The sequence below is a fragment of the Apis cerana genome, linkage group LG1, assembly GCF_029169275.1.
Source record: "Apis cerana isolate GH-2021 linkage group LG1, AcerK_1.0, whole genome shotgun sequence".
Taxonomy (NCBI): domain Eukaryota; kingdom Metazoa; phylum Arthropoda; class Insecta; order Hymenoptera; family Apidae; genus Apis; species Apis cerana.
Window position 1 is genome coordinate 9,297,817 of NC_083852.1, and position 8,323 is coordinate 9,306,139.

Here is an 8,323-nt window from a genome sequence, read left to right on the forward strand (position 1 = left end):
TATTATACAACATTTAATGAATAAGCTGAATGTCGTTTGTAATTCTTGCATTTTATTTGATTATTAAGAATTGCAATAAGCCTTTTTTGATAATTGAATTTTTATGAAGAAAAAAAAAAAACTCTCACGAAGTATTTTTTGAATGAAAATTGCAGAAATATTAAAAATACGTCAGTGCTAAGAATAAATAACATCTCAAAATGCAACGAAACAAAATAGATGCCAATATTTTATGAGAACAACCATCACAATTTCCGAAATATCAACCTTAAAAAAGTTCAGAGCGTTTTTTTTTTTTTTGCAAGTTATCTAGCAAGCATATAATCTTAATATAATATAAAATTAACTTGTTAAAAAAATGTTAAGTAAATGTATACCGTATATAACTTTAAAAAAACTTTCAACTACGAAAAATATAATCGCGAACGCAGCCAATTAGCTCATATCATGTACTATAAAATTTATAATTGTATCAATGATACGATTATGAATTATATAGCAAATAATAATGATTTCCCAGGTCTCACCGTCTTGGAGGTTGCTGCGTATGGAGACCCACCCTATCCACGGTCCCATCCACCCTCCTTTATGCAAAAATTTATTTCAAATCATCGATAAATTTTCCTTTTGATGTAGGTGTGCAAAACGTTCAATTTTTGATCGTTGTGCAAAACAAACAACAAAAGGAATCACTAGGAAAGAAAACCGAAGCTAAATCTGAAAATAAAAATTCAATTATATCTTAATCTAATTACATATAACTCTGCGAGATTACTTTGTACGTATATCAATGTTATGCATTTATCGTTATGAAAAAATAAATTATTCGTAACTATGAAATTTAAAATTAAAAAGATAAAAAAAATCGAAAAATTTCACACAGAGTTATATCTTTTTATTGACCACCACCACCACCTATAATATAACAGTACTGCTATACCATTTATTATAAGCATTTTCAAATTCTACTTTAAGCAGCAATTCTACAAGCCATCTACAAAGCCATCTACAAAGCCATCTACAAAGCCATCTACAAAGCCATCTATTTTTATATACTATATACATAATTTTCACATAGAAAATTTCATAATGTTGATTAAACATAAAAGTATCTTAATTATAATTCTCTACAATTGCAATTTAATATAATCCTTGAGGAACGTTAACTTAAAATAGCTTTCATCTAAATCTATAATTATTTCTTGGTTATATTAATTAAATATTTGTTTTAATCTCTACTTGGCATTGATTAGAAATAATATTTTGTATATAACAATACAAAGATTAAGCGTTAGTAGTTAAGTTAAGCGAATCTACTTACAGAAAAAATTGAATAAAATCAAGGATTATATAAAATACAAACATTCCTCATTGATTTCACATTCATTCCATACAATCACTGATTATAAGAATTTTACAATATACAAATATACAATTTTACAAGGATTATATCGTAGTATTAAAAAGATTTTACAAAATATAAATTACTGCAATAAATTTTTATATATTTTATAAAGTAATATAAAATATATAAAAAGTTAGTGTAGGAACATACACTTTATAATTTCTTAATTTTTAATCTTTACTTTATAATCTTTATTAATTTTTTATAATATCTTATGTTTATACTTATTACTATATGAATATACGTATTTATATTAATTAATATATAAATATATTAATTAATGTAAATATATTTATTTTCCAATTGGATTACATACACAGAATCAATATACGTTTTTTCCTTTCTAATATTAAAAGTGCTATCTATTCATATTAAGGGGCCCCTTTTATAGAAAGATTAACATGATCAAGAAAAAGAAAAAAATACAAATAGCATATAAAAATATAGAGCATATTGTACAGAATCAATAATACCTGAAACAAATCAAAATAATTAATAATGAATAAAATATCATTAGAAAAGAAATATTACATTTTCTTGAAATATATAACTGATGCTTCTTAAGAATTCAGCTACCTGAAACAAACTTAATCAGAAAATTAGTGAAATAATTGGAAAAAGAAACAAAAACAAATAAAATTCTATAGTCTGGAATGATAAAAAAAGATAAATTTTGTAATGAACATTCACCATTATTGATTCTAAATATTTAGTAAAAAGAATTAAAAGTTTTTGCTATTGAGAAATATATATATATATATATATATATTTATATTGTGACAATATTTTCTGAAACAAACACAGAGGTGTGATATAGGGAATGCTGAAAAAGAAAAATTTAGTAGCCAGAAGGACTACTGAAAATAAAAATATCTTCCACTCGATAAAAAACCGAGCAACAAACCGCGAGTGGAATATTTATTTTATATCGCAACACTAATAAACTAATATTTTTTTTTATATAAAATCAATCGCGATGAGTGCTTTATTTGCAATAATAGTTAATTTACGATTGAGAAAAAAAAACATAAAAAAAAATAACTAGAAAATCCCCGAAGAAAATCAATTCTTTACGCAACATTACTCTAATGCACTCAAATTTAAATAACGCAACACTAATGACGAAAAATCCAATGTAGTCTTCTTAAGACTGGTGTCGTACAATCACCCTTGTAGCTATTTTAGCCACTTAAGGTGATTCAGCAACAGGAACATAAGTACTTCCACAATCCAAGTGGAAGAAATTTGGGCATTCAATATATTCGCAACACTACTTGTACAAACGCGATTATTTATCAACGCTACACTACTTTTTAAAATAAATTCAATAAAAATCATTATCTCTATACAATTAAAAAGCTATTAATAATTAAAAATAGAAAAATTAATAACAAATGATAGTATAAATTATAATATTATTTTATAAAAAATTGTAACAATTTATAACAAACAAAATCGCGATATATCATAATTCGCAACACTAATATAAACGCGATTCTCATTTAACGCAACACTAATGGAAACGCGATTCTCATTTAACGCAACACTAATGCAAACGCGATTCTCATTTAACGCAACATTAATGCAAACGCGATTCTCATTTAACGCAACATTAATGGAAACGCGATTCTCATTTAACGCAACACTAATGCAAACGCGATTCTCATTTAACGCAACATTAATGCAAACGCGATTCTCATTTAACGCAACACTAATAAAAATCGCGATGCCCATGATGACTGGATCTGGATGATGGGCCTGCATGCAATAGGCCAGACAACACAACAACAATTACTACATATACTAAAACGAGCACAATGACAAAATAGTAACAATGACTTCCCATCCTTTGGACCCAAAAAACAGACCCAAAAGATGAGAAGCCATTCGTTGCAGCCCCTCTTCGTGACAGTTTGTCGAGGCCTCTTCGGTCTTCCTCCTTCGGGCGCAATGCCCGCTGAAACTTAAATCTAGGCTCGAGACTCACTAATCGCAAATCAAAGAAAAAAGAAAAAAAAGGACTAAATCGCGAAAGCTAAATGCACACAGACAACCAACTATCAATTATGATCATCGATCGCATATGTGCAGAATCTCGAGCGTAACGTTCGTTTCGAATTTATCTCGCGACCGCGACCGCGGAAATTCGAAAAATCGATGAATAAAGCTAAATACGAATGGCATGCTCCATTCGTATATTCCAGCTTCATCCTCGATTTTTCAAATTATATTTCCTGAAACAAGTTGTCACGCGAAAACGCGCCTACCCGACCAGAGACTGTGACAACCTGCCCGGCCCTACCTACTTATAATTAACAGACATACCAGAAATATACTACCTATCCTACCTAACCCTATATTTAAAAAAATGGCAAAACAGGCATACCAACACATTCATTCTACGATTCTCACGCATAATACTCGGGCGCAAAAGCCTACACTAGGGAAAGCGTCCCGGGACACCTCCGACACCCGAGCTTGGCACACAACTCGCACACTCTAACTTTACGTACCATTTTCCTGAAATCAATTGACGATGGCTAATGACCATTGCGTGAAATGCGATAAAAACATGTATATATCTTAATTATATAATTATGAATATTCATTAATAAACGGATATATCTTTTAAGAAATTAAATTATTAAAATAGCATGAAAATTTTATCACTATTGATCATTATTATTTTCGAAATTTGAAAATAAGAATCATAATATTGCGTATAAATATTGCTATTGGAAATGTTGTAATGACGTTAATCGTGAATATTTTAAATATTTCAAATTATATTGTATTATGGAATGATAAATGAAACGACGCAATTCCACAGCCTAACCACACATACATAATGTGGAAAATACGTCGTGCACGATACACTAACGCATCGTCAATCGCTAAAAAATGTTTATTAGCTTATAAACTAAGGTCATCATACCCATCGCCTCTCTCTCACCCAAGTAGCACTTGGGCACGTGAGTGAGATCCTGGCAATAGACATGGAAGGGGTTAAACCTGAAAATCCTGAGCTAAAAAAAAGTATTAGTGTAAATTTAACGGGCTAAAATTATATCATTTTATTTTCTTCTTTAATAAATATTTTATTTAACAAATTTAATGAATTATTGAATTATTAATTTTAGAAAGCAAAAATACAAGAAAAAAGATGTTTATTTATAATAATAATAAAAAATTATTGACTCTAATTTGTGAAATATTAATGAAATATTAATGAAAATAACCTCAGGCGATCTCTTCATCAAAGCATACATTCGAAAATGAAAAGTCAATATGCAAAACTTCTTGCTCTGATTTAGAAATCTACCTGTCGCGAAATATCTTCTTGCACATAATATTTCATACATTTCTTTTTTACGGACAAAATTAAATATTTTTTAATTTAATTTAATTCATATCATACTTATAAATTTATCAACATTAACATATCAAATAATTACATATTATGATTAAAAGTAAAATTGAAAATTGTTTATTATATCAATAATGATAATATGCATTTTATTGTATGATTGATTTTTTTATCCATTATATAACAACATTATATAAAGTCGAAAGACATTCTTTTTCACTACAAAAGATTCAATTAAAATCAATTCAATGTTTCTCATTTATTCGAATATTCCTTTTCATTACTAAATTCATATATCCTTTTTATTATTATATTCATATAGTTCGATTCATATAGTTGTTTAATCTTTATTTTACAAATGATTACACAAGCATTTTCAACTATAAACAATCAAACTAATTTGTATCGTCCATACTAATCATATTAAAATAACTAGATATATATTATATAATATTAACTATCAATATTATCTTAAAAACGCGACGTGCAAGAAGATCTATCCTGATCTAATAAATAAAATACAAAAGAAAAAAATGTTACTATTCACGGGTATGATAAATACCCACGGTCACTGTGCTCGTGCAAAAATCTACGTATACAACCAATCACTCGTGTCGATTCGGATCTTTCATCCTACGACATGATTGAATGATCGGAGGAACATAAATGCATGCGACTCACCAATGATGCGAAGAATCTGCATTGTTGTGGGCCAAGATATCATCACCGAAGTAGTCATCATCAGGAACTGGAATTGGAACAGAACTGGAAACTGGAAAATAACAACACATGAAACATTATAATTAAAACACAATACTGATTATTTAAAAAAGTTAAATTGAAAAATATATATAAATAATTACCTCTTCGCGTGGTGGATGATTGCCCTATTCCTTCGAGAAACACTGACTCTATCCTGTACCGAAAACGAATGTTTAAAAAAATAAAATAAAAATAAACTACCATCGCGTCGATTTGAAACATAGGCGACGACCAAGCACTGACTCTAGTTTCGCGAATAATTATGATAATTTAATTAGAGCTATTGTGCTCTAAAATATTAAAAAACTGTTACGAAGCAAACACTGAATCTACAGACCGCATTGCACGCGGTCACAAATATTTTTTAAAATTAAAGTCCAGTAGAAATGTTCATAACACCGGCAAAGTCAGGCACCTTTAAAAATATAAAATATTATATGTAATTATTTTTTCAACAATACAATATTGATGATATAAAAATATTGAAATAATAAAAAAAAGAGTCTATTAAACTTTAAATTTTAATATGAATAAAAATTGAAATATCTAATAAACAGTAACACGATAACAATTTATAATAGAAAAGATTGAAAATCTACTGATTTTATTTCAATGAAAGAATTAAATTTTTTTAAATTGAAGATGGCTTATATTTTTTAATTAATAATTAAAGCAAAAAAATAAATAAAATTTATAAAAATAGTTATAATAATAGTTACCTCTTCGCGTGATGGATGACTGCATTATTCCTTCGAGAAGCACTGATTCTACTCTGTACCGAAAACGAATATTAAAAATAAAAAAAAATAAAAAATAAAAAACTATTAACGCGTCCGTTTAATTTACAATCGACGAACAAACACTGACTCTAATTTCCCGACTTTGATAAATAAATTTAATTAGAGCTATTGTGCTCTAAAATATTAAAAAACTGTTACGAAGCAAACACTGAATCTACCGATCGCATTGCGCGCGATCACAATAATTGTCTGGAAATAAAACTGATTAGACCCTGGGGAGGGGGGGTAAGAAAATGTATAGAAAAAGAAGCAAAATATTTTTTCTATATTTTTTCTTCTTCTTTCTATCAAACATTTGTTTCAGAAAAAAATTGTCATTTTATTGAAACTATGGATTGATTATTATTAATTTTTTTATGAATAAAAAAAATTTCATATACAAAAAAATAAAATATATATTATTAATACAAAACTATTGATATTTATGATGAATGTTCATTATAAATATTTATTATATTATAATATTTAAAATAATAAATTATATCATAAAAACCATTGAATAAAAATAGAATAAATGAAAAAAACAGAATACATACAGTACGCAGATGAAACATCAAATTTCTTGAAAAAGTATGTTGGCGTCCATATTGAAATTTTTCCCGCCTTTCAAATTACCAGTGATCAGCTAATAAATCTATACGAAAGAAAATAAGAATTTTCAAATATATATATATATAAAATAAAATAAAATTAATCGATCATACATTAAAATAAAACAAAAATCAAGCACAAATTCCATCTTAAAAAGACGTACGAATTAATTAAAATTTTAACTGAAATCCTAATCGTCGAATATTACGATTAACGAATTAGAGGGGGTGGGGGAAGGGGGTGTATGCGCGCGCTGCAAGTCGAAACCTGTCGAAACCTGTCGAAGCATGTCGAAATATGTCGAGCGTAATAAAAAACGCGAACTCTCAAATCCTTGGAAAAGCGATATTATGAAAACAAATAACGAGCCTCGAAGCATTGAACAAAAAAGAAAAAAAATATATAAACAGTACGGACTGATGCAGAACGTATTTAGAAACAAAATACGTTTATAATATGTATATATATTATATACGTATGTATCGATATATTTCGAATATAATAAAATAATTGATTTTATGCACGTTCGTTCCAATATGGATAAAGAGATTATAAAAAACTATTCTAAATAAATTTATTCTAATAAATTTATTCGTTAAAAGGTATATTAACATGAAAATCATCAATCATAAATCGTTGTAATATGTTCATACTACCAAGTCATTTTTCCTTCCAAGCTATCCCGACAATCGAGCGATTTAATTCTTTTTAAATAAAAATTAAAATCGTAAAACAAATGTACAAAAAAACTATACTAAAATGAAGCAACAAGTGAATTCGAATCTCGATTCAACGAAGCACGAAATACCGGTAATCTCGACGGAAACGATCGATGGAAAAAAATATTAAAAAATCCCAAATATTAATTAATTTCGACATTACAATGTATATAATAAATAAATAAACTATTAAATAAACGAAAATGTTAATAATTTACAAATTTGATGATAAAATATGATCAAAATTACTTACTGCGTAGTAGAATTTTCGAAGCCGGCTGCGACGACACGTCCACTCACTAGCACTTTCCACAGAAAACTGACCCCCGCCCGCCAAAATTTTCTTAGGAGCCTTCTGATTGGCTGACATCGTATGATTCGATAATCGAAATCGCATAGAAAATTAAATTTATTGAATAATATATTTTATTTATTTTAATTAATAATATTAATTAAAAAATTAATTTACTTATATATTATTAAACTTTAATCTATTATTTTTTTCTTTAATTCTTGTATTTATATATATTTTTATTAATTTTTTATTCATTAATTATCGATTTATCGATTATCGATTTATCGATTTATTTGTTAATTATTTATTTTTCTAATAATTTATTTTTAAATATTTTTATAAATTTCTTTAAATTGCTTATTTATATACATATGAAATTAATTA

The 8,323-nt window shown here is 27.3% G+C and overlaps 1 long non-coding RNA gene across 1 annotated transcript; it reads right to left on the minus strand.

Moving 5' to 3' along the window:
- Positions 1-5,662: 5,662 nt before the first annotated feature.
- On the minus strand, positions 5,663-7,950 carry LOC133666831 (uncharacterized). The gene is made up of 4 exons (XR_009831560.1): positions 7,898-7,950; positions 6,871-6,968; positions 6,254-6,523; positions 5,663-5,949 (listed from the first exon to the last, which is right to left on the minus strand). It is a non-coding gene; the product is annotated as an uncharacterized LOC133666831 (long non-coding RNA).
- Between the last annotated feature and the right edge of the window lie 373 nt (positions 7,951-8,323).